Source organism: Arvicola amphibius, chromosome 1 (genome assembly GCF_903992535.2).
Source record: "Arvicola amphibius chromosome 1, mArvAmp1.2, whole genome shotgun sequence".
Lineage (NCBI taxonomy): Eukaryota > Metazoa > Chordata > Mammalia > Rodentia > Cricetidae > Arvicola > Arvicola amphibius.
Window position 1 is genome coordinate 36,436,268 of NC_052047.1, and position 26,738 is coordinate 36,463,005.

The following is a 26,738-nucleotide window of genomic DNA, read 5'->3' on the forward strand; positions in this document are numbered from 1 at the left end:
ATTCTTCCTTTTCTTAAGCACTGAAGATAATTTCTCTTTACAACATTTACATCTTTGTTAAAATAAACTCTAATCATAAGAACCTGGGCACAAAGGAGAAAGCAGAATTCTTCTGAAGTAGCTGTTTGGAGAATTATTTATTTTGTTAGTTTTTTTTTTTTTTTTGCCTACTAGTAATTTCTTTATTCTTCCAGCAAATCTTCACTAAGGTTTGCTAACTCAGAAGTACCGTGATTGCTCATTGAAGAAAATCAAGTACAGAGTCGAGCATGGTGACTCACACTTCAATCCCAGCACTGGGGAGGAAGAGGCAGGTGGACGTCTGAGTTCAAGGCCAGCCTGGCTTATAGAGTGAGATCCAGAACAGCCAGGAATACATAGGGAAACTCTGTGTCAAAAATAAAAAAGTAAAAAAAGAAAGAAAGAAAAGAAGGTGTAGTGACATTTCATTTGTATTTTAATAAGTAAAGCTTGCCTGAAGATCAGAGAGTAAAACAGCCTCACTGGTCAGCCTTACAGACCAGGCAGTGGCATTCAGTTGTATGAGGAACAAGTTGCCTTACCATTTCCTTGGCTTCTCGCTATGTGATGAAAAAGTCCTTTTTTAAATCTTTGCTATTGACATGATTCTATTCATGAAATTGAGGTTTTCATCACATTTCTAAACAAAATTGGTCGATTTCTGCATTACCTTGTGCTAGAGGACCTGGCAGACCTGTATGGGATAGGTTGTGTATTATGTATATGGGATGATGCCTTTTCCTGATTGTATCTTGAACCTGAATAAATTATAAAGTCAATTCTGCGTCCTTTGGTATAAATTCAGTGGTTTCAATAGGAAGGAAGGAAGGAAGGAAGGAAGGAAGGAAGGAAGGAAGGAAGGAAGGAAGGAAGGAAAGAAGGAAAGAAAGAAAGGAAGGAAGGAAGGAAGAAAGAAAGAAAAGAAAAGAAGGTCAAGTCGAAAGGCTAAATGGCTTGCATACACTAGCTAGGAGGTGACAGATCATAACTAATGTCTTAGTGAAGGTCTTACTGCTGGTGCTGCTGTTTTTCTAACACAATACAGAGCTTCCATAGGTCCAAGAATGAGTCCCACTTGACCCACAGACCTAGTTTTGGGCAGTAATTTGTATCACGAGAGGGACTGAACTCTACTAGAAGAACTGTTCAGTAAGTACACAGCATCCTCCTGCATATTTGTGTGTGTGTGTGTGTGTGTGTGTGTGTGTGTGTGTGTGTGTGTGTAGGTACAGTGCGCATGCTCACTGGCAGAGGCCACAGAGGAGCATCTCCTGGAGGCAGCAAGTCTCACTGAAGCCTCAGGTCAGCAAGCTCCACTGATTCCCCTGCCTCTGCTCTCTACAGCGCTAGGGTAGAGTTCATGTGCAAGGATCCCTAGATTTTCACATGGGTGCTGGGTGGGGACAGGAAATATGTCCTCATTTGTGCAACAAGCACTAAGATTTGAGCCTGGTCTGTTTGAAACTCTTGCATATTCCATGAGGGCTGATATACGGTTGCATGTATGGCACAGTCAAGCTAGCTGTTAAAAGATAAAGCCCTTTGTTCTCCTGGGCAGTTGCTGCCCTGTACTGCCTGTGTGTCCTCTATAGCAGCCTGGCCTCTGCCTTTCATATGCTGGGCAGGATAACAGGGATATGTCACCACACACCATACTCAACTCCTTTTGAAATCCTGTTCTATATCTCTTGATGGCCTCAAACTTGTAATCCTCCTGCCTCAGTCTCCTGAGTGCTAGATGACAGGCACTGACCACCATGCAGACTCAGCCTTGTCTTCTTCAGCACAGTATGTGCATATCTGTCTGAAGACTGTCGCGTAGCTCAGAGACAGCAGCCAGAGGAGTGTGCGGGGCAGAGTCCTTATGGGCCACCTTGTATCCCGTCATAGTGGCACACATCACTTCCTCCCATCCCACTGCTAGAGCTGGGATGTGGACTGTGGTCTAGCTGTAGGCCACAGAAGAAGGGACCTCTACATGGTATAGCTTCACAGCTTTCAGCTAGTCTGGACAGTTTGTTCGCACTCTTCTGAAGGGCTTGTCTGCGCTGTTCTGTTCTTTCTTTTTCAGTTTTAAGAGGTTGCCTTGGTGGTGAACAGAGATGGAAGGAAAGACATCTGCACACATACTCACAGTCACAAGTATACACACCACAAATAATGCCGTAAGGACTACACACATGTGCACGGGCGCGCACACACACACACACACACACACACACACACATGCACACACACACACGCACACGCACACACACACTTTTTGTTTTGAGACAGGGTCTCTCTGTGTAGGCCTGGAACTTCCTACACAGACTAGGATGGCCTCCAACTCACAGAGATAGCCTGTGCCACTGTGTCCACCCCTCCACCCTTTTTAAGCAGAAAGAAAAGAAAAAAAGAACCCGGTGATGGTAGCAGATGCCCTTAATCCAATACTTGGGAGGCAGACGCAGAGGCAGGCGGATCTCTATGAGTTCAAGGCCAGACTGGTCTACAGAGTAAGTTCCAGCACTGCCAAGGCTACGAAGAGAAACCCTGTCTCAAAAAGCAAAAATAAATTAATTAATTAATAAAAATTAAAAGAAATTAAAAAGGAAAAGAAAAAAGAAACAATCATTTCTATGATGTCACTTGAGTTGGATTCAATTCCTATGATGTCACTTGAGTTGGATTCAATTTCTATGATGTCGTCACTTGAGTTGGATTCAATTTCTATGATGTCACGTAAGTTGGATGATGAGCAACTTAAAGGTTGTCGATCACACTAAAGTATATCTCTGGTTTTAAAAAAGGCTGTAATGTGGACGTCTCATTCTGAATCCTTTTACTTATTCTTCTGTTTGTTTTTACTGTGCACTGGGGCTGCCACACCACCGAGTCATGACTCCAGCCCCCTGGCTAAGTCTCGCTGTCCAGTTGTCCTTGCGCCTTCTGGGGCAGCTCTCGTTGCTCAGGGTGAGTTCTTCACTGCTGTCATTTCTGCCAGGAAAACATTGTGTTTTAGCGGCTCCAAATGTTTTCGCAAGTTTCTAGGAAGCAGTAGTCATTCAGAGGAAGGACACCGTTTGTGGACAAGGGTGTGTGCATCTGTGTCTATTACCTGGAAAACAGTGCATTGTGTGTAAGCTAATCTGCAGACTCCTACTGGGAAAGGCCCGAGCTGAGCAGCTGGGAAAAACACTGCACATCGCTTCACTAAGGTACCCATTGCACTGAGGATGGGTTAGTAGTTATCGGCATTCGACATGGCTCCCTGACGCTCATTGAGCTTCCAAAATCCTGTGTTGTGTGAGGTATCAGTGAGGCAGGGTTGAGGTTCTATGACTTTAGTTGGTGGGTTGTGTTTTGTTTTTATTGTTTTGATAACCAGATTTCACTTAACGGTGGTGGTGCACGCCTTTAATCCCAGCACTAGGGAAGCACAGGCAGGCAGATCTTGTGAGTTCGAGGCCAAGCTGGTCTATAAGAGCTAGTTCCAGGATAGCCAGGGCTGTTAGTTACACAGAGAAACCCTGTCTCAAAAAACTAATAAATAAATAAATAAAGCAGGCTGAGCAAATCTTGAGGTGCAAAACAATAAGCAGCACCCCTCCATGGCCTAAGCTTCTTTCTTCAGGTTCCTGCCCAGTTAGAGTTCTGCATTGTCTTCCCCCAATGGACTGTTTTCCAGATATATGAGTCAAATAAACCCTTTCATCCCCAAGTTGCTTTTGGTCATGGTGTCTTATCACAGCAATAGTAACCCTGACTAAGATAGTTGGGAAGAGCCAAGAATCCTATTGGTTGAAAACAGAATTAATCCTGGGAAGGAGAGGGGACCTGTATTGTAATGGCTCCTGCTTCAGTAGCCTGAGCTAACCCCCTAGTTCACAGTAGAGGGATCTGGTTTTGGGCATGGAGCCTCCTGAAGGCTTCTCCTGCCCTTGCTCCCGTAGGCCACCCTCCTTTCCCCTATTCTGCCTCTCGGGTTGGGTCTTTCCATATTTTTTTCTTTCATCACCTTAATCCCAGTCTGATTGCTCTCCTTTACCTCTGGTCCTTGGACCAGGTAGGCAAGGTGACCTTCCTACTGATTTAGCCATAGTCTTTGGTTTTTCGAGACAGGGTTTCTCTGTGGCTTTGGAGCCTGTCCTGGAACTAGCTCTTGTAGACCAGGCTGGTCTCGAACTCACAGAGATCCGCCTGCCTCTGCCTCCCGAGTGCTGGGATTAAAGGCGTGCGCCACCACCGCCCGGCTTTAGCCATATCTTTAAATATGGTACATTTCTTAGATTATATTTCAAGGGGCTTGATTACAGAGTGTCAAACACGCTGGTGCTTTAATGATAACTTTTAAAATGAATAAATAAACCCATGGGTAATTTGAGAAATATTAAAATGTGTGAATGTGTGTGTGGAGTAGAAGAAATGGATTTATTTGGTTTTTTTGTTTATTTATTGCTGTGATAGAAAGGGATTCCTAGATGTAGGCTGCATTTAGACATTTCTGACATTATTCCATTCTCTTAAAATAAGGAATCCTGCCAGGCCAGTGGTGGTGCACGCCTTTAATTCTAGCACTCAGGAGGCAGAGGCAGGCAGATTTCTGAGTTTGAGGCCAGCCTGGTCTACAAAGTGAGTTCTGGGGCATCCAGGACTTATACACAGAAAGACCCTCCCTCAAAAAACCAAAAAATAAATAAAATACAATAAAATAAAAAGGATCCTACTTCTAGACTAATTTTCCTCAGGGAACAGCTGATAGATATGCTCAGTGCTGACTTGGGAGATGGCTCTGTCCATAAAGTGTCCCTTGAGCCCACATAAATAAAAGCCAAGCATGATGGCGTGTGCCTCTGACCCGTGTGCCCTGGGAGGTAAAGTGACAGATTCACTGGCCAACCAGTCTACCTACCTGAACCAGTGAACTTCAGTGAGAGACCCTGTCTCACTGGAGGGAGGGAGGAATGGTACCCAGCATTGGCCTCCAGCCTTGCACACACGCAAACACACATGCACACAGACACACACATTGCAAATGAACACAACACACACTGGACTACCGTACTGTGCCATCAGGTTGACTGGGAGAACAGGGAGAGCCAGCCGCTCACTGTCCAGAAACATGTTGCGTTCTGCGTTCTGGTTAGCTCATTTTCTACATGGAACACGTCGAGGGTGGGTGGAGCTCTACTGGTATCTGTGAGGAGATAGAAGTCCCAGGCAGTGTGTGTCTTCACTCTCCAGAAACATCTGTGCTTGGAGAAAGTGGGAGGCAACTGCAGCTCAGAACCCCCACATTTTCCGTCTTGTGTAGCCCAGGCTGACTTCCAGCTGACGTTCATCCTTCCTCGGGCTGCTTCGTGCTAGAACTAGGCCTGAGCTACCACGCCTGGCTGTGTTGCTCTTGTATTTTAAATGTTGATCTTAGGAAGCTCTGAATGCATTTAGAGGGAGCTTAGGGTTCTACACTTCCCCTTCCTTCCTCTTCTTCTTCCTTCTCCCTCCCTCCTCCTCTTCCTTTTTCTTTTGGACACCTTGAGCTCACTACTGTGCGCCATCTCACTAGGTGCTGTGTAGGGCTGGACTTAGAACCCAGGACTTCCAGCACTCTGTGGACGGAGTTACATCCTGAGCCTGGTCCTGCGCTTCCATGTGGTGAATCCAGATTGTCTTATGCTGCTGAAATTTCTGTCAGATTCCGACCCTGTTAGGAAATTCCTGGGGATTGTGCAAACTACGAGGGCTCTGGGTGTTTGGCCAACAGCGTTTTGGCTGACTCATCAGGCTCTCAACTGTGTGCCTCTCTGAGAGTCTGGAGGAAAAGCAGAGCGAAGGCTACGTTCCCAAAGTGAGCGTGTGGTTGGGAACTACTGGGTGGATAATGTTCCCAAAGTGGGTGGGTGGCTGGGAGTGATTTCACAGACCTGATTCTCATGGCTGTCCAGTTAGAAGTAATTTGGAAGGGGAAAGAAAGGTAAATATTAAGATAGTCTTAACTATGTTTTTTTTTTAATTTTAAGATTACTTAGTTTTGGTTTGTTGTGCATGGGCATCAGTTTGGGGCCTATTTTGTGCCATCAGACAGAACTGGGAACTGAGGAATCACAGGCAAGCATTCTTCCTTTCACAGTAAATGCTGACTTCGAAGGCCACAACCCCCCCCTTTTATGCTAATACGTCTTCCCGATTTGGGTGGGGCCCTGCAAGATGATGGGGTGATAGCCAATGAACCTCGGACAGATTTTGCTGAGTCAGGACTTTGTCTTGGTGCTGGTTGCCCGTGGTGAACTGACAAATAGGATTGTCTGGGCACGGCCTCTACAGTTCTGAAGTGGGAGATGTTTGTGGGGCCCCTGGGTAAGCACTGGCCCAACATCTGGCTTTCCTTCTTCTTTTTGCTTTTTTTAGATCATTGCAATTAAATTTTATGGTACAACTTCTGTTTTCATTTTCCTTTTTTAATTTTCTTTTTTCTTTAGTGTCCAAAACAGTGTTGCTTTTCCTTTCTGTAGGTAGAATCTCATCCTGCACACTGGACTTGAACTCTTGATCTTCTTGCCTCTATCTCTCAAATGCCAGGGTTAGAGGGATGTGATGGAGGAGTGTCTATGTGTTACTTTTATTAATAAAAAAAACTGCCTTGGCCCTTTAAGAGAACAGAAAATTAGGTAGACAGAGTAGACAGAACAGAATGCTGGGTAGCAGGCAGTGGGGAGACGCTTCAGGCAGTGGCCATATGCAGCTGCCATGCTTCTCCTCTCTGAGATGGACACAGGTTAAGACCTCTCCTGGTAAGCCACCCCTCATGGTGCTATATAAATTACTAAATATGGGTTAATCAAGATGTGAGTAAGAGGCTAAAATTAATGGGCCAGACAGTATTTAAAAGAATACAGTTTCTGTATAATTATTTTGGGTAAAGCTAGCCGGGTGGTGGGACACAGCCCGCCGTTCCTTCTACAGGGATGCCTGACATCATTTTCATACATGCGTGTCATTGTACTTTGCTCATATTCTGTCCACAGCCCCCTTTTGTACCATGAGTAATCAAAACCCAAAGCCAGATATAGAGGTTAAAGCTGAAGACCAAAGAAGCAAAGCAGTAAGCCACTAGAGAGACCTTTTACATTGACCAATGCTCAGACTGAAGGGGAATCCTCAGACTGCTTAAACTGAGCTGTGTCTCCACCAAACCTCAGACTCCACACTCCAATGAATTCCTGTCTCTTCCCCTTTATACTCCTCTGTCTGTCCAGTCATATCGCTTCTGTCTCCACCTCCCTTGTACTGGGATTAAAGGTGTGTGACTCCCAAACTCTGGGATTAAAGATGTGAGCCACCACCATCACCACCCCCTGGTCTCTAGTAGCTGAGCATTGCGCTCTGATCTTCAGATGAGCTTTATTTATTAAAATACAAATAAAACATCACCACACCCTCTCTTTTCCGAAATAGTCCTGTTTTTGCTTGCATGTTACGTAAATATCATTAAAAAGGAAGTATTTGTCTTTGTATCTGGCTTATTTTAATTAACATCATTATCTCGAGTTTCATCCACTCTTCTGCAAATGACGTTTTTCTGTTCTTTCTCCATTGCATCTATGTAGGTCCTTTTCTTGATCGATTTGCTTGGGGCTGGGTATCTAGGCTGATTCAGTTTGGCTGTTGAGTATGGAGGCACAACTAGCACAGATGGGTTAGACTCTCTGGCGTGCTGACTTAGAGGCCCCCCAGGTCAGGTGGTCATCCTGCTTTCCACAGTGGTCATGACTTTTCATTCTTGGCTGAGTCTCTTTTGTGATTTTATTGAGCCACTAGGTTGTATCCAGTGCCATCCCACCAGGGATGCTAAGGTGAACAGAGACAATAACCCTGATTCTGTGGAGGCCACTGCTGGGGACAGCTGAGCACTAACTGAACTTGGCCAGTATTTAAGAGTACCTGATTTAGACTGGGAGGAAAGGGCTTCTTTGAGCAATTGGCATTTGGCTGAGTGAGACTGGAGGAGTTGAGTTAGCTCTAGCTACTGGTGAAATAAAATGCCGCTGACCCTGTTATGGTAAAAGTAAAATGCTGCATGTCCCCAAGTGGCTGCAGCGAGCAGCGGGGCATGAGGAGCTGTGGTGGTAAAATGCAGCGGTTCCCCAAGTGGCCCACGGACCATGAGGGGCACCAGATCCCAGGCAGAGAGCCACATGACGGGTGAGAGACAGACGGATAGGCATGCCATGCAGAGTGTGGTTGCATATTTATTTAGACGGGAAAGGGAGAAGAGCAGAGAGAGAGGCAGAGAGAAATAAAGAGGGGGGGAAGGGGAGAAGTAGGGAGAAGGGAGCGAGGCAGAAGATGCCTCTTTGAAAGAGAAACGGCAAGGAAGAGAAGGGACTCAGACTGGAAGGAGGAAGGAAGATCTGCCGGCCTCCGTGGTGGACATGAGAGGGAGTGGGCGGGGCTTGTCTCTTAAAGGGACAGGACAGACCATTACATTCCCATCTCTTTTTTATAATAAAAAGGTGGGAGGGTAGGCACAACAGGTTAAAGGAATTGGAACAGCAGATTCTCAAGACTGCTTCCTGCTTATTTGTGGGCATCGTTTTGAGGGGGGACCCTGAGAAAGCTGGGTGCTGGTCATACTGTGGTTTTCTCCAGTCTGGTGTTTATGGTATGGAAATGTCTGGTGTCTCTTACACCTGTTTAAGGTACCGGCAGAACAGAGGACAAAGTTAACTTTAGGAAAAAAATTTTTTAGGATCAGGGAATTGAGAGGGGTGTATTTGACCTGTTTAAAGTGGATACTTTAATTTAGCTCCCTGGAACTCACAAGAATTTTTGGATTTGTGAAAACTTAAGTTTTAGACATATGCATTGGATATTTAGACATATGCATTGGATATTTATGTCAGAACGACTGTGACAGATGTTTTTGCACAATGAAAAGTATTTTTAAGACTATGGAAAGCAGCATGAGAGAGAAATTTGATAACTTGTATTTGTCCTCACACCTTTATAACTTGCAGGTATACACCTGAATAACTTGTATTTGTGTTTTACTGAAATTCGTTTGGTGAGGTTATCCTTTTAAACCGACAAAACCTCTCAACTGTCAAACTGCATCAGAGATCTTTGAGAAGGATAAAATTTTACTTGAGTTATTGATTAAAAAAACAACAGAGAACTCCCTTGGTTGGCACCTAGGGCTACTCCTCAGGGTCCTCCATGGTCTCTGAGGGTCGAATTTGCCTTTTGCTGTTTAGCGCAGGGCCTGCCAGGCTCCAGAAGATCCTGTGGGCTAAGAAATCTGTAGGAAGACAGGCCTACCTTGACCTGAGCAGCTAGGCTGTCGATTCCAGCAATTCTGTCCACTGTCTGGAGATCTTCAGTTTAGATGAAAGGCAGTTTTCCCCAGTGGTCAGTGCTTGGCAGTTGAAAAAAAAATTGTGGATGGAGGTTGTTCTGTGCCCATTTGTCTTCCGTCTTCTTTGGAGGAAGTAGAGTGCTGCTGCTAGGAGCCAACCTGTCTCTTCTTGTTATGAAAAGTTTTAATAATTAAATACTTAAATGCCATATTCCCCAGATCTCTGAGCAGTTGAAGGTTGTTTGTCAGGTATAGATGAATTATAACTGCAGTATAGAATCTGCCTGGAGAGCTGGGTCTGAGCTTGACCGCATTGGCTCTCAAATTAACAGGTAAGATTTACATTCATAAGAAGACAGAAAGAAGAAGAAACTGCTTGCAATAGAAGGTTAACGGCAGAACTGACAATAGTAGAGAACAGCTTAATCCGTTTTAAATCAGGGTTGGATTACATATATAGTGGGGTTTTTTTTTGTAAGAGATTTAAAAGTACATACCAATTTAAAACATGAGACTTACTGCTTTGTAGTCTGGAAGGAGATACAATGAACAGACAATTATAATATTTAACAGCAAACATAGGTGTATTTATGTACACATGTATACAAAAACACAGTGAACAGGAATTGGGCGAAGTGGATACTCTTTGTGGCCCAAACAAAGGCATGGCACTATGTAAAACACACATGTAACAGAGTCAGCACTGGGGGACCAGGCAGGGAATACCTCAGTAAAGATGGCAGAACTTGGTCACCTGACCTGGCTCTCAGTTAAGAAGTGAGGGGGTAAAGAGGGAAGGGGAGAAGGGAGAAGAACAGAGAGAGGCAGAGAGGGGGAAGGGGAGAAGTGGGGAGATAGGAGGCAGTAGATACCTCTTCAGGAGAGAGAGGTGAAGGGAAGAGACTTAGACTGGAAGCAGGAAGATCTGCCTGTCTAGGCATTGGGGATAGTGGGCGGGGCTTGTCTCTTAAAGGGACAGGACAGAGCAGCATCTTTCATTTCTACAAATATTAGCTTAGAGAATAGAAATAAAAAAAAATCAAAGATGAGTCACAAACTGGCATTTCTTTACATACTGGGCAATAGTGGAAACCATTCTCCCTTTTGGCCTCTTCTCTCCCTTCTCTCCTATTCCCCTCTCCTCCCTCCCTTTCTTTTGACCAAAGGTTTCTAACTCTTCTTTAGACTCTCCATCCTCCTGTCTCCACCTCCTAAGTGCTGGGATTACAGGTATGTATCACAACACTTGGCATTTCCCCAAGTCGTTTCAATGTGGGGCTGTTTGAATCATGCCAGAATCCAACCAACACCCACATACACTATTGTGCCCGATACGTTGTCAAGTTGCTCTTTAAAAGAACGAGGTCTTAAGCTGGGTTTGACAGCTGGTGCCTGCAACCCCAGCTCTTGGGCAATTGAGGCAGAAGGATCAGGAATTGAAGATCATCTTGCTACATACACATCAAGTTAGAAGGCAGTCTTGGCCACAAGAGCAACGTTGTCTCAGAAGAATAAAACACCTTTCAGAGGGAAGGAGACAGGAAGGGATGTCTGGGTGTGGCTGCTAGATTGTCAGCTGTCACCTCTGGGATGGTGATAAGATAAAATGGATCATGGGACACTCTAGGTGGGACTGAGGTCCCTTAGCACATTTCTGAGATAATTTTTTTTGTGTGTGTGCCCTAAACATTTTTGGTTCTTAGGCTTCAGAGAGACACTTTTTTTTTTTTTTTTTGGATACAAGATCTGGTGATGTAGCCCGGCCTCCAACTCTGTGTTCCTCCCAACTGAGTCTTCCATGGACTGTATTGTGTGCCACTGCGCCTGCTTAGAGAAACCCCTAAGCTGTTGGAACAGCCCTCTGGAATCCATTGTTTCTGTGTGAACTCACAGACACCAGATCCCTCATACACCTGCTTCCTCAGCGGCAGAACAAAGGCCCCCACTGGCCTCTGATCTCAGAGACTTGCTTGCAGAGGTTGCTCAGCTACCCAGTCACTCTGGGATTTGACAAATACATGAGCTTTTGTTATTAGAAGAAGGACTTGAGGCAGACCTAAGGAAGGACTTGAGGGTGTTGTTGAAACTAATTTGATTAAAGGATTGATATTTGATCAAGTGAGAGCCTTCCACTTTTCAAATGTTAAGTGTTGACTGGGGTAGACCCTGCTTCGGGGGTGGGGCAGGTAAATACTAACATGAATATGCATGCTTATGGTAATTTCAATGTAAGAAGACTAGGGAAGAGTGGGTAGGAACGGAGCGGAGCATAGGCGTATTGACAGGCTCTTTTAATTTTTTGAAAAGATTTATTTATTATGTATATAGTATTCTGCCTGCATGTGTGCCTGCACACCAGAAGAGGGCACCAGATCTCATTAAGGATGGTCGTGAGCCACCATGTGGTTGCTGGGAATTGAACTCAGGACCTCTGGAAGAACAGCTAGTGCTCTTAACCAATGAGGACAGACTCTCCAAAAAGAGTAGTGAGAAGCCAGCATGGTGACTCACACCTCCATGTGTGGGTGCCAACAGGCTCGTGGCAGTCAGTGGATGGCTCTCAGGAGCTCTCCTTCCACCATGGGCTCTGGGAATCCAAACGAGGTCTTCAGTCTTGCACAGTAAGAGGGTTTTGAGCCATCTTGCCAGTTCTTCCCTTGTGAAACTGGCCTCCCACTCAGGGCCCTCTGATTCAGCCCCTCCCACTCTCCCCCCACTGCTGGGATTGCATGCAGTCTGTGCTGTTGCCCTCAGTAACATTTTCCATATAAAACAGTTGTTAAAGACCTGGAGAGATGAAGACCTCCGGCTGCTCTTCCAGAGGATCTGGGTTTGATCCCCCACACCCACCTGTGGGCTTACAACCATCTGTAACTCTAGTCTCGGGGAATCTGACTTCCTCTCTGGCTTCCCTGAGCACAGACACATGTATGGTGCACATACATATATGTAGGCAAATCACCTATACACATAAAAATATAAATTAACAAAAACCGTTTTAAAAAGTTCAGCTGGGCATGATGCGACATGCCTATTTTCTTGGTACTTGGGAGGTAGAGGCATGAGGATCAGGGGTTCGAGGCAAGCTTCAGCCACATAGCCAATTCAAGGCCAACTTAGGCTACATGCATGAGACCTTTTATTTTGGGTATTTATTTTTTTGTGGAGTTTGTTTAGGGTGCATTTTTCAGAAAGATGAGCAATTTGGCCCTCCCCCTTCTTTCCCAACCATACCCCATTTGTGTGTAATTTATTTGGTTTTGTTTTAGGAGACCGGAGTCTCTTGTAGCCTAGGCTGGTCTCAAACTCTGTAGCTAAGAATAAACTTAAACTCTTGGTCTATTTCCACCTTCTAAATGCTGGGGTTAGAGACCTGGGACACCAACATGGCTTCCATCTTTCCCTTCCTAAACAAATGTCAAGCATTGCCTGCAACACCTGGATCCCCCGTGTTACTTTAAAAACAAAGTTGAGTATCACTTGGTTACTTTTGTTTGGTATCCCAGCATTCCTGAGTCACACCCACAGAAGGCAGAATGGGAACGTGCAATTCTGCTTTCTTGGCACTGACTTGTGTGTGCTCCGTGCTTGCTTCTGATAGGCTGTCTGGCTCAACCTTGCCAAAGTGAAAATAGCTATCCAAATATTCCAATTCAATAGCAGTGAACACTGAGATTAAGTCATCTTTTCAATTTATCAGCCTCAACCCGTATTATTTTGTGACAATCCAGTTTTCAAATGCCCCTAGCCCACAATAGGGTGTGTCCCTCTCGTCCCTCTCACGGTGAGGCCTCCCCACGTGGCCTCCCCACCCTCAGGCCTCCTGGTGGGCATTGGTACACAGGCTGAGTTTGCTGCCTGCTTTTTTGTTCAGGAACCACAAGAGGGCGGCTTGCCCAGAGAAACCAGGTAAGAAAGTACTGTTCTTCTGAGGGTGGAGGAGACTTTGAACTTTTTCTAAACGGTTCTTGCATAAGGAAGCCTTTTTACATCCCAAGCCACTTTTGTGCACACAGAGAGAGGATGTGTTCAGGATAAGGTTAAGAAGAGCTCTTTCCTGCATATACTTCCCCCTTTCTTTGGATATAAATATCCACCTCCTCACGTGGCGTTCTCCCCCACCCCCATCTTCCTTACCTTCAGTCTTTATTGCGGCATTGTTTATAATTAATACATTGTGTACATGAGTGTGCGTGAGTGTTCTCTGAGCGTTTGTACCTGGAAGCCAGGTGTCTTACTCATTTTTGGAGGCTATCACTGCAGACTTTTTGGGGGTCTCTCCCTGCACACAGCACAGCACTCTGTTGGCTAGACTGGCTGACCAGTAGATGCCAGGGATCTGCCTTTCTCTGCCCACTCTTCCACTTCCCCTTTACCCCTCTCCCAAGTTTTAAGGTGACTAGTGTCTGTGGCTTTATATATAGGTGCTGGGAGCTGAAACTGAGTATCACCTTGTAGCTTTGGCTTTGCTTGGAGCTCTGTGTAGCCCAGGCTGGCCTCAAATTTACTGTCTCCTTCCTGACTCGGCCTTCCAGTGCTTGACTGGCAGACGCCAGCTTCCTTGCCTGGCTTCTCTTTTGTCTAAAAATTCTATGTTCATTCACAAATCTTACTTTTCAACACATGATCTTAGCCCAAATGCTGAGAACCTGGGAGAGAGCCAAGGAAATCAAACCCAGCATATCCCCAGACAATATTTAGGTTTTTAACCCTTTGTTACCTTGTTTGTTGTTTTAGTCTGGCTCGTGTTCACTGAGAGGGAGAACAATCTTTAGTTACACAATAATTAGTTTCTCATTTGTTGTTTAATGTTTATCTGTGCTTTAATTAGCATTCACTGCGCTTACATATTTAGACTAATTAACTCTAGGAATTCTTCCTATAAGGGAAGTCTGCTTTCTGCCCTGCAAACTGACAGATACGTGAGGAAAGAGGCCAAAGAGGCCGCAGTCACGCTTGAGTGGCGGAGGAGAAAGGACATTTATTTTTGATGGCTCACGTAGTTTTTAAAGAAATACATTTTCCCACATGGGTGCATGGCTAAAATCCCAGAACTTAGGGGGAAGGGGCAGAGAGAACAGGAGTTCAAGGTCAGCCTCAGCTACGTAGTTCTAGCCTACCCTGGGCTAATAATCAAAGCTGTCCCCACGTTTGTTTCCTTCCGTTTCTCCTTCCCTTTCTTCCTCTTCTCTTTTCTCCTCTCCTCTTTCTCCCTTGCTCTAAAAGGCGGTCAGTGCTCCTACATCTGCCTATGCTGCCTTGGGCAGTGACTGCACTGCTGTGGTCGAACACATTGACCTCGAGTTCTGCATCTCTAACTTCGACCCCAAGCATCTGCGCCTGTGTCCCTCAGCCCTCCTCCGCGTGTGGCCGGCGTACTCCTCCATGCGGTTCCAGGAAGCCAGTCTCCCTTCTCGGTTAGAAGTCTTCAGCAGCTTCCTGTGCCGTCAGTTACGAACTCCGGTTCCTCTGCTCATTCGGCCTCAGTTCCGGCCCACCGTCCATCCCACCTGCCTGACTGGGTACCATTATCTTCTGTCCTGCCCTCCCCCGTGCGCTCTGGAAAATGTCCTCTCTCCACCCTTCATCCTTGTCTCTTGGACACATTGGCTCATCCTTTACGACTTGACTCTCATCTCCCTTGATTAGTTCTGCCTTTCTGATTTCCTTCCGATGTTCCTTGCACGTGGTAGCTAGCCTCCTGGTTTTATAATGGTCTCCCTGCAATTCTTTGTCCTACTAACCTGCTCCCACCTAGAGAGCAGTGACTTTGTCTTTCCGACTCAACATTTCTAGCCTAGAACCTGGATCCTAAGTGCCATGGTGACGAAAATATGCATTTGACCCACAGTTGCTGTTCCCTGGGTTTACCAAATGGGCCTGGTGTATGATAGGTGTTCATTAATATGTGTTGAAAGCGTGAGTGGTGGATGTTTTTAAATGTCCTGAAATGGTTTAGTCCAAGGATTACGGATTGAAGAGCCGTCACTGTCAGCAAGTCAAGGTCATATGCTATATGACCTTATGGTAACACAGAGTTTAAATTTAATAATAGTCGCAGATAGAGTGTGTCCCCTTTCACTTCCTGCTGTCCACCCCAGTCCTTTAATTGTGAACTTAGCCCCCTCTACTCATCTTTGTTAGCATGCTGGCCCTGAATCGTGTTGTGGGCATGTGGGAAGTTGGCACTGATTGGTTCTTTTGGGGTGTTGGAAGAAAATATCTAGACGAGTAGCTTCGACAGCAGGAGTTGATGCCCATAGTTGTCGAAGCTGGAATTCAAGATCAGAGTGTTCACAAATTGGGGTTTCCAGTGTCTTCTCTTCGGCTTGCGGATGGCTACCTTCTTTAATATTTTTTAAGCACATTTATTTGTTGCTGGGTGGCAGGACATGCATGGAGATCAGTTTTTTCCTTCCACCATGTGGGGCCTAGGGATCAAACTCAGTTCTGGTAGCAGGGGGCTTTACTTGATGAACCATCTCGATGGCCCCAGATGGCTGTCTTCTTGCTGTGTTATCTGGTGGCCGGTGTCCTTATAACTTTTTCCTCTAAGGACTCCAGATGTTATGTCAGGACTCATCCCAGTGATCTTATCTCTAAACAGCCCCCTTCTGAGCCACTGAGGGGGCTTCAGCCAGTGAAGGTGGCAGGACCGTATCCTGTGAGGCAGGGCTTCAGCTTCCACCAATGAGACAGCAGTACTGTATATCCTGGAGGAGGCAGGGACGGGCTTCAGCCAATTTGGCAGCAGGACTATGTATTCTGTATAAGGCAGGGGCATGGACTCTCAGCATCTGTGGTTGCTTCCTTGTATCCAATTCCTGTTTTATAACATGTCAATAAAGAGGAGCCCAGGAACCTTCTGGGACACCATAGTGTCTTCCAGTCAAATTATCTCTACTCCAAGTGCTTTGATCTTAGGACCATCTTAAGAAACTAATGTTTCAAAATGCCAGGTAGAACTTCGGTGTTTTTCTGTCTGGAAATCTGTCCCCTTTCGTTTTGATCTTTTGGGAAGCTGACCTGTGGGCTGCACACTTCCTTTGTCGAGGGTTTGGTGGCCTGGGAGATAAAAGCCAGGTAATGACATGGCACCACCTCCGTTTGCTGTAAGCAAACAGTCGGGTTCTTTATTACCCTTGAAATGGGCACTCGTGACACAGGTTGGACTCAGAGAAGCGAGGCCTTGCCAAGTGTCTGTGGGTCAAAGTTCTTTCAAGAACAGTATGCTAATCAGAAGTTCAAGCTTAGTTGGCCTGGCCCCTGCACTGGGGAGAACTTTGGAATAAATGATTACTGAGTTGGAGTGGGAGTTATCACACTTCATAATTCCTTCCCCAGAGGCTGGCTGCAGGAGTGAGCAGGAGTGAAGTTCTTGCCACATCGATTCATTCTCTGTAGAGTGGTATTATAAAATAAAACCTGCTGCGCAGAACCTGGCTACTCAAAAGGGTTTTAGTGGCCATAAAATGCTGAACATTAGGGAGGCCTATCTGTGTGAGCAGAGAAGCCAGCTGTAAAGGGCTCATGAAGTCGGAGGCCTATATAGACCCCTTACCCATCTTGATGTCTCTCACATACAATCACAGCACCTGGGAGCTGGAGGCAGGAAGATCGGAAGTTCAAGGCCAGCCACACAGTAGGTTAGAAGCCAGCCTGGGCTATATGAGACCCTGTCACAAAGCAAAGCAAGATAAGACAAATGCCCAAGACTACCCAGTTCGCAGGCAGTAGAGCTGATGTTGTCACCTTGTTGAATCTGTAGGGTTCTCCTCTCGATTCTTCCTCTCCTCGTCAGAGTGAGACGTTTTCCCCTTGAATGTCATATAGCTAATATGAGTAGCATTGTAAACCTGTCAAAAGGATGCCATTTCTTTCCTTGGGAGAAAAGTCTCATAACGCTTGGTTATATTCCTGGTATGAATGAAAACACCATGTTTTGCTTCTCATCTCTCCTCTGCCATTCTTATCAGCAGTTCTTTAAAAAGCAAACAAACGAAAGAGCTTTCTATTACGTTTCTTTTCCGCGTATATGTGTGGGGTGGGTGAGGGTGGGGAGCGTGTCCCATGGCCTACTCATGTGGGTCAGAAGAGGAGGGGTCAGTTCTTTGCTTCCATCGGATCAGTCTTCAGGACTGAATGCAGGCTGTCGGGATTGACGGCAAGTGCCATTACTCTCTGAGTTTACTGGCTGGGCCATCTTGCTGGCCCCTATCAGGGGTTCTTGATAGATTCCTCATTAATTAGCACGTTTGGGTCACTAATGTCATCTTCTCCATTTCACAGCTCAGGTAACAAGGAAGTTAGAAGGACACCTTGCTTTGGGCCACCCAGCTTCACTCGGCAGTTCCCCAGCTCACTGAAGTTTGGTAAGTTACAGTGGCTTCGCCTTGAGCCCTGCTCGGATGAATGTAGTACAAGTGTCCTGACGCTGTTGCCTCTGCCGCTGCCTCATCCACCTCCCCAGTTTTTCAACCAAGTCTCTATCGTTTGCTTTTATCAATAAAGTCTTGGGAGCCAGATGCTGGGGTGAAAACCTGCTAGCTCAGAGAGGCAGAGAAAGTACCCAGCTGACTTTCCTCCTCTGCCAGTGTCCCAGAAAGAGGGCTCCTTCAAAACAAAACGAAACTCCTTCAACCTGATGTCCCTCCCTTCTACTTCCTGTGCCTCCCCCACCTCCCAACCTCCCCTTGCTGGTTACTTCCAGTCAACTCGTTGCTTACTCTGCCTCTTGACTCATGGTTGGTTTTATTTAAATAACGCAATCTCAGGGTTCACGGTGTGATCAGATGTCCCGCGACACCAATACCAACTTGTTTTGTTTTTACTAAACAAACCCGGCAGAGTCCCCTGTATGTTTGTAAGCACCAATGTCCCAATAAGAGCGGAAAAAGGAATGATTTGTCTGTTTTGCTTAGTACTGTTTTAACGGGCACGTGAGTTTATACTTGGACTTTCATTGGATTAGCCTTAGCTTGGCAATGCTACCCTCAGGACACCCCTACCAATCAACAGTGGCCTAAGAAGTCTGCAATTGGGGCGTACCTCATGGAGACTTATATTCTGGGAATCCTTAAATAACCCACATGGAGTGTTCATAGGGTGCAGTGTACCTTTTTTGAGGGGGGGGGGGTACTGAACTTTCAAGAGGTGACATTAGTGTGCTGACTGAATTAATGGGAACCTTGTGCTTACCAAGTGGAAATTTTAGTACGAGAAGCGAAACTGGTGCTAGCGGTGTGGAAAATGAGAGCTGAGTTAGGCTGTAGAATAAGCAGGCCCTTCCAGATCACATGGCCTCACATGCATGCACACACAGGTACCTACCGATGCACCCACACACAGGAGCCCACGAACACATGCACATCCATGCCTGCAGACTACACACATACACACACAGTGGAGAAAGAAAGCAAATGAGGTTCTGATGTAGTCCGGAGCCGGAGGTTGACCATCAGGGAAGGTCCGGAACTTTAGTGACATTAAAAGAATGGTTTAATAGGAAGAGGGGGGCTGGGGACAGGTGGCACTGACTGGGGGCAGTCACGTGAGGGTCACAGCATAACCCACAAGCGCCAGTAGCAAGGACTAACACAAACCTGATGGGGTCCAGGTGGAGCAGAGTGGCTTCAGGTGTAGAACAAGGGTTAAATTTCTGGAAGAATCTGTGACGTCCTTCAAAAGACAGATTTCAAGCCCTGGTTCAGATGTTGTCGCTGCTATGTTTGGGAGTTGAGACAGAACTCTTTCCATGTCGGTCAGCATTACTCCTGGCGCTGGGTCCCGGGTCTAGTTTTCCTGTGAATCCTCTCAATTCCCCTCACCTGCCTCTCTCACGACAGCAACCAGCTTCTAGTGAGAGGTCTGCCTCGCCAACACTGGGCTCCTTTTTCTGATTTACTCTATTTTAATGGAATCTGGCAAAGGTGTTCATTAGCTTAGTCCAGTTATCCCCACCAAAGGCTGCATGGGAAAAAGTAAATGGTGTTGACTGGAGCACCCGCCCTCAACTCCTTGACTCTGCCTTTTGGGCCTGTTTTCCACCTCAATGCTCTGTGCTGATATCTTCCATCAGAACCACTGTTCAAGTCAATGTTGTGGAACGCCAGAGACGGAGGCAGGAGTTCAGGGCCATCCTCAGTTACAGAACCCGTATGAGCAGCGTGAAACCCTGTTCCAAAAAAGGAACACTCTATCTATCTATCTATCTATCTATCTATCTATCTATCTATCTATCTATCTATCTATCTATCTATACCATATATATGCTTAAAACATGAATATGAGAGAGAGAAAGGGGATGGGGAACTCTAGCTCTGAATTGACCCTCTCGAGCCTAACTCAGCAATGAATCTGAGGGTTCCTTTGCTCTTAGGCACTGATCAAAGCTAAGCTAGATCTTTTCAGCATGCTTATAATCTCTCTCCACCACCTGCCTCTGAGAATTTTACCTTAGTCTGAGATTAGAGGCATCAGTTTCCAAGCAGAAGAAAACCTGAACTTTTAGTATGAACTTTTTGTTTCTTCTTTGGCTATAACTTAAACAACAATACCGTGTGTTTGTGTGTGTGTGTTGTGTGTGTGTGAGGAGAGAGAAGGGGGGGCGGGGAGTCACAGTTCCTGATGGGAACTTCAGATTACTTTGGTGAACATCTTGAGTCCTGACCCTTTCCAAACAATTCTCTTTTAGACGCAGCCGTTCCAAGGAAATTCATGGATTAGGAGGAGATAGGTAATCTACTAGTTGAAAATGTGAGTTGTGTTTGAAATGGAGAAAAAGTGAGCACATAGGACAGTTCTTTTTTTATTTTAATTTTGTGTGTGTGTGCATTTGTAGGGGCGTGTGCATGCATGCTCTGTCATGTATGAAGGTCAGACGACCACTTTCAGGGGTGGTTCTCTCCTATCATTTTGGTCCCAGGGATCAAACTCAGGTCCTCCGGCTTGGTGGCAAGCACTCTTAGCCGTGAGCCAGGATTTTTGTTGCTGTGGTGGTGGTTGTCGTTAAGTGGCTGGCTGGTCGTTTGAACCAAAGCTCAGCCAGTGGAATGACAAAGCTCTCAGGAACAGCTTTCCATATGGCCCCTAAACTTGGTTGGAGAACGATTCTTCAGAAAACAACCCTCTCTTTTCATTTCCAGAAGGCATCTGGAGGTGAGGGCCTTCACGTTGCACAATCCGTGTGGCCTATAACGAGGGAAACTTGGTAGAGAGCAAACATCTCCAAAGGTCAGACAGAACTGAGCAGACTGTCTTTTGTTTAGCCGTGCACCAGGAGGGTCCTGTCACAGAATGTCCCTGGTTGCTCCAAACACTCCCAGAAGAGAGGTTCTAGAAGCAAATTTTCGGCTTCTTCTGTTTTTAACAGAATAGTTGTTTGCTTAGCATACAGCAGTGGTATTTACTATATACAGTGTAACGTTAATACAAAGAAAGGGGGAGGGGAAGACTCAGTTCAACTTGAAACCTGCCCAGGGCCACTGGAGGCAAGATTCTGGGGACTGTACACCGGGGTGGGGGGGTATCCTAGCTAATTAGGTCTCTGTGGCAGAGTCCAGGAAAACCCGCAAGTTAATAGGAAGTACGAACATTGTTAACAGCACCCCAAAATAAATATTCAGAGCCTTCATAGTGCATTTCTTGGATGAGGATGCAGCTGCACTGTAGAGTGCATTGCCCTATGAAGCCCCAGCCCCAGCATCTCACAAAGCTGCATGTGGTGGTCCATGGTCGGCAATCCCAGTACTTGGAAGGTGGAAGCAAGCCAACCAGAACAGCATCATCCTTGGCTCCATATGGCATTGAGACTAGCCTGGGATATAGAGACCCTATTTTTTCTTTAAGTTTTAAAAGTCTTTTTCTCATTTTACATACCAATTCCAGTTCCCTCTCCCTTCCCTCCTCCTGCTCCCTCCACCTTCCGTCCCTCCCTCATCCACTCCTCACAGGGGGTAAGGCTTCCCATGGGGAGTCAACAAAGTCTAGAATATCGCTTTGAGGCAGGACCAAGGCCCTTCCTCCAATGTCTAGGCTGAGCAAGGTATCCCTCCACAAGGAATAGGTTCCAAAAATCCAGTTCAAGCACTACGGATAAATTCTAGAGACCCTATTTTTTTTAAATCATCCACAAAAGTTTCATAGCTCCTATAATTCCTTTGGCCACTTGCTTATCACCAAGTGAGATAACCCATTTTCAAAATGAAAATGGCAGAAAGGCAGATAGGAGAGCCACCGCTTACCCAGTCATGTGGCAGACAAGGGGATGTTGACCTACAATGGAAGTCTGTCTTCTACAAGAAGAGGTTCATTCCATTTTGCCCAAGAAAAGGAAAACTGGGCACCCACGAAACGTGTGTCCCTTGGCAGAGTAGCAGGTTGGTGGTTCCATGCTTCGTGGAAGTGCATTTAATGGTTTGGAGAGTAAGAAAACAACTCCCAAGTTCTGAGGCTGAATAATTTGGTTAAGGTCAGCAGCAACCCTGTAGGCACATTTCATGGGTGACATTCAAGTGTCAGCAGTGGGTCTGGGAACATAGCTAAGTCATAGAGAACTTGCCTAGTATGGAGCAGGCTTGGGGTTCAGTCCCCACTACCACAAATGTCAGCCCTGAAGCTCCCAGGAACTCCCAGGAGTCTTCATGTTAGTCATTAGAGTGCACTAGAGTCAAGGCTTCCTGCAAGGCCCCACAGTATCCGAAAACAGGTTGCTCCCAGATACGTTTGTGGCTGCTACATCAAGGACGGACAAACAGAGCTCCCGACCTGCACTTCAACCACACTCACTGGTATCAATGCTAGAATTAGATGGGGGAAAAAGACAGCTACAGGACAGCCACACTGATTTCATCCAGAATGGCAAAATTATGCATCCTAGGGTTTTGTTGAAACTGAGACCCAAGGTCGTCAGTGCCCAAGGCACTGGGAAGCAAAGAGTGAGCTGGCCAGCCTCAGGTGCCGGGAATGAGTGGCAGTTCTACCCAGACAGGCCTTTAGACCTAACCCTGTCAGCATTTACTGAGGGGTTTTTTTTTTCCATTTCCACATGTGTAATCCATCACCAGGGATTGTCCAAGCCCTGGGGTATTGGTGTGAGAAGGAGCCCTAGAGATGCTGAGACTAACAGAAATCAATGCATTGATATTGATTATGTGCCAGGCAAACATGCTTTTATTCATCTCTCCCACTTGGCTGGAGTCATCTTATCCTTACAATAATCCCACCAAGAGGGTTAGGGACCTGGGCATGATTGCACACACCTGTAACGCCAGTACAGGGGGCTGGAGGGAGGAGAAGAGAGTAAGGACTCAAGGCCTGCCGAGCTATGCAGTAAGACCCTGTCTCGGCAAAACAAAACAAACGAACACCAGGTTTGCTGGTGTGTATCTGCAATCCCAACACTCTGAGTACAGCAGCAGGTGAACCAGGAGTTCATGGCCAGCCTTGGCTACCCAGGCTTTTAAGACCAGCCTGAGCTATGTGAGACCCTGTTTTAACCCCCAATGCCCCTTCAAAAAATGGTTCGGAACCATAAATTCCAGGAAGATATTCCTAGCACAGCACACGTCAAGGGCAGCTGGAGCCTAGAGAATGTGCTTTTTAACCACTTGCTCTTCAGAAGGCTGAGGGACCTCCAGAAAGGGCATGCTTTGGGCATCCCAGCCAACCCCAGAGGTTCTCTAGCCCACATCAGTGGGAATGGCAAACTGTGCTGCAGGTGACAGAGCCTAGAAATACAAAACCAGGCAGCTAGAGCTCAGCAGGCAAAATGTGACAAGTCCGCGAGTTTCATCGTGAACTTCAGTCTTTGGTCATCAGGGAACTGCCTAGAACCGTAAACCAGGGTGGCTCAGATCTGGATCCTCCCCACCCCTCTGCCCCATGAGCATCTTGCTGTGCATTGGACTTCAAATCTGTGTCCAGCCACCTACACCTCTGAGTTAGCTCCGATAGGAGCCTGGACATCAGTAATTTTAAAGACGCTCCAATTGAGCACACCCCATGTGGGAAAACAGCAGTTTAGACTCTTGCATTTTAGCCTGGCAAACTGTTCTTTCCTGTGTTTCCTTCGTGATCTGTGGAAATGGGTGGGGCTGGCTTTGAAAACCTTCTGACTCCTAGGAAAAAGCCATTGCCTAGGATGGTGGCATTCTGCCCGAACATAGAGCTGCTGCTTATACGGGTTCCATGAACCACAACAAAAGAGCCTCTTGACAAGAGGCTGGATGTTGTAAGCAGGCCATTTGTTTGTTCCCGGCTGCCCAGACTCCTGAAATAGCCACACAGAAATTGTATTAATTAAATCACTGCTTGGTCAATTACTTAAGCGTATTGCTAACTAGCTCTTACATCTAGAATAACCCATCTCCATTATTTTATATTTTACCACGAGGCTTGTGGCCTACCAGCAAGGTTTCACCAGGCCTGTCTCCAGCAGTGGCTCCATGGCTTCTCCCTCACTCTGCCTTCCTTCTCCCAGCATTCAGTTTAGTTTTCCCCGCCTAGCTCTGTTCAACCCCATCAGGCCAAGCCACTTTCTATTTTAACCAATGGTATTCACAGCATACAGAGGGGAATCATCAGCTGGAGCAATGGCTTAGTGGTTAAGAGCACTGCCTATTCTTCCAGAGGACCCAGGTTCAATTCCTACATGGTGGCTTACAACTGTAACCCCAGTTCCAGGGGATCCAATGACTTCTTCTGACCCTTGAAGGAACCAGTGCGCTTGGCAGGAAAACTGCTCAGACACATAAAAATAAAGAAATCTTTCTTTAGAAACCATCCTTATAACATTGCTCAGAACATAGAACTAGTTACTTTATAACGAAACTCTGCAGATTGCAAGGGGCTGCATGCTACTGAAACAGCCTGTATGTGATGTTCACCTGAAATACAGTAAGGTTCCGGTGGGTGGCACATGCGTACAATAACAAGATTCAGGAGGGAGACAGGGCCAGAAGACCCAGGAGTTCACACAGTGAGTTTGAGGGTAGCTCGCTCTCTCTCTCTCTCTACACACACACACACACACACACACACACACACACTCACAATATTTCTTCCCCAAAAAATCAAGAAGATGCAGACAAATAGGTTGAATTTTGGGGGAAAATAGCTCTTAGATTCTTAGTTAGGGTTTCTATTGCTGTGAAGAGGCACAATGATCACGGTAACTCTTACAAAGGACGGCATTTAATTGGGGTGGCGGCTTACAGTTCAGAGGTTTATCATCATGGCGGGAAGCATGGCTGGATGCAGGCAGATGGTACTGGAAAAAGATCTGAGAGTCCTACATCTTGAAGGCAACAGGAAGTCAGCTGAGACACTAGGCAGTATCCTGAGCCTGCCCCCACAGTGACCCACTTCCTCCAACAAGGCCATGCCCACTCCAACAAAGTCACATCTCCCAATAGAGCCACTCCCTATGAGATTATGGGGACCAATTACATTCAGACTACCACAGAGTCCATCTTACCTTTGATTAAATATCAGGAGAAAAGATTAAGACCTTTGTGTAGACTCACTAATTGATTCTAAAATCAAGAAATTAAGGCCAAAGCCCAATGTACTAGCCAAGCTTTGAACTTAGGTCTCTTGATTCTGTAATCACCTTTGCAGCTGAAGTTACAGTTTTCATCTCTCATTACTGCAGTAGCCAATGGAGAAGAAAAACCGAAAGAAATGTATCTAAATATCAGCATTCTAGTGGATTTTAGATGGTTGTCATCCTTAGATATCTATGTACACACACACATATATAATTGAATTTGATTTATCGTCATTGTGTGTTTGCACACACGGCTGTGCATGGTTGTTCTGCCTTATTCCTTTGAGACAGAAACTGGAGCTCTGGGCCTTTAGCTAGGCTGGCAGTCAGCAGTCCCAGTGATCCTTCTCTCCCTGCCCCACAGTGGTCACCCAGGTTCTCACGGTGGTGCAGTAAACTGTGCCAACCACTGAGCCATCATTCTAGGCCCCTGGTTTGCTTGCTTGTTTGTTCGTTTTATTTAAAGGATCATTTTCTGGATATGTTCATGTGCGAATGTTCATGTGTGAATGCCGGCACGAGTGTGCTGCGTGTGCAGATGGAGGTCGGATTCTGTGTTGGTTCTGTTTTGTTGTGTGCAGCTTTCTGTCCCTCGAACTTCTAGGGACTCTTCTCCCTGCCTGCCCCCATGACTGTGGAAGTTATAGGGTTCTAGAGGATGTTACTGTGCCCAGCTTTGTCTGGGTTCTGGGGATTTGAACTCAGATCCTAACATTTGTGTAGCAAGTCCTTCACCTACTGAGCTATCTCCCCAGCCTCTTTTACATGTTTGCTGAATTGGGAGAAAAGGAAGAAAATTACGTAAGAGAAACTGTGTGGCCTGAGCAGAGGAAACACTTGCTACAAAGTGGCCTGCCTCATTACCTTCCCTACGAACTGGCCTACCTCGTTACTCTTTTTCTTATCATTGTCGTTCACCTTCTGAGACAAGGTCTTATTGTGAAGCTCAGGCTAGCTTGGAACCTGTCATATAGCCCAGACTGGCCTCAAACTTGTGGCAGGTCCTCTTGCCACTGCTTCCTGGGCTTACAGGAATGAACTACCACACTAAACCGATACTGGCCACTTTCCAGGACAGATCAGCGACTCCTGCACAACAGTTTAAATTCTATTCTCTGTTTTAGACAACCCTGACAGCAGGCGAAGGCACCCTGCCTGGCTGGTGAGGGTAGGGGTACTGGGACCCGTCACCATTGTAGGTGATGTCTAGAGAGCAGGCAGGGTGCTGGGACTGGGTCAGGAAGCCCAGAGACTATGGTTCTGCTCTTGGCTTGGGGATTCGATGAGTCACAGTTTCTGGCTGTGTCCTTGATAGTCAGCAGCCCCAAGAATTAAATCTGAAGGCATCTTGAAGAAGAAAGATGAGAAATAATATACCTGGTTGTACGAAGTCACCAAAGAGAGAGCTCAGCTTGTCCCATTCCGTTGTCAACACTGGAGGATCTAGATTGGGTGAGCAGATAAGGGGCCTCTCTCGGGAGATACAGGGCAGTGCTGAGCCAGGGTCTGCACTCAGGTAGCAACACTGCCAGCCTGGGCCAGAGGGCTTCTCTTAATGACTTGTACTTTTCTCTCTGGTGCTCACTGGCCTTGTGTCCAGAGGCCTTGGCTGTCATCCTTCCCTCCCCTGCTTTCTCCTGCAGTATTAAGTAAAAATCAAACCAAACACACACAAAGAAGAAAGAAAGGAAGAAGGAAGGAAGAAAGAGAAAGAACAGTAAGGAAGGGTTTGAGACTGGAGAGGCAGTTCAGTGGTTAAGAGCAACAACCATTTAACAGAGGACCCAGGTTTGGTTCCCAGCACCCACATGGTGGCTCACAACCATCTGTAAC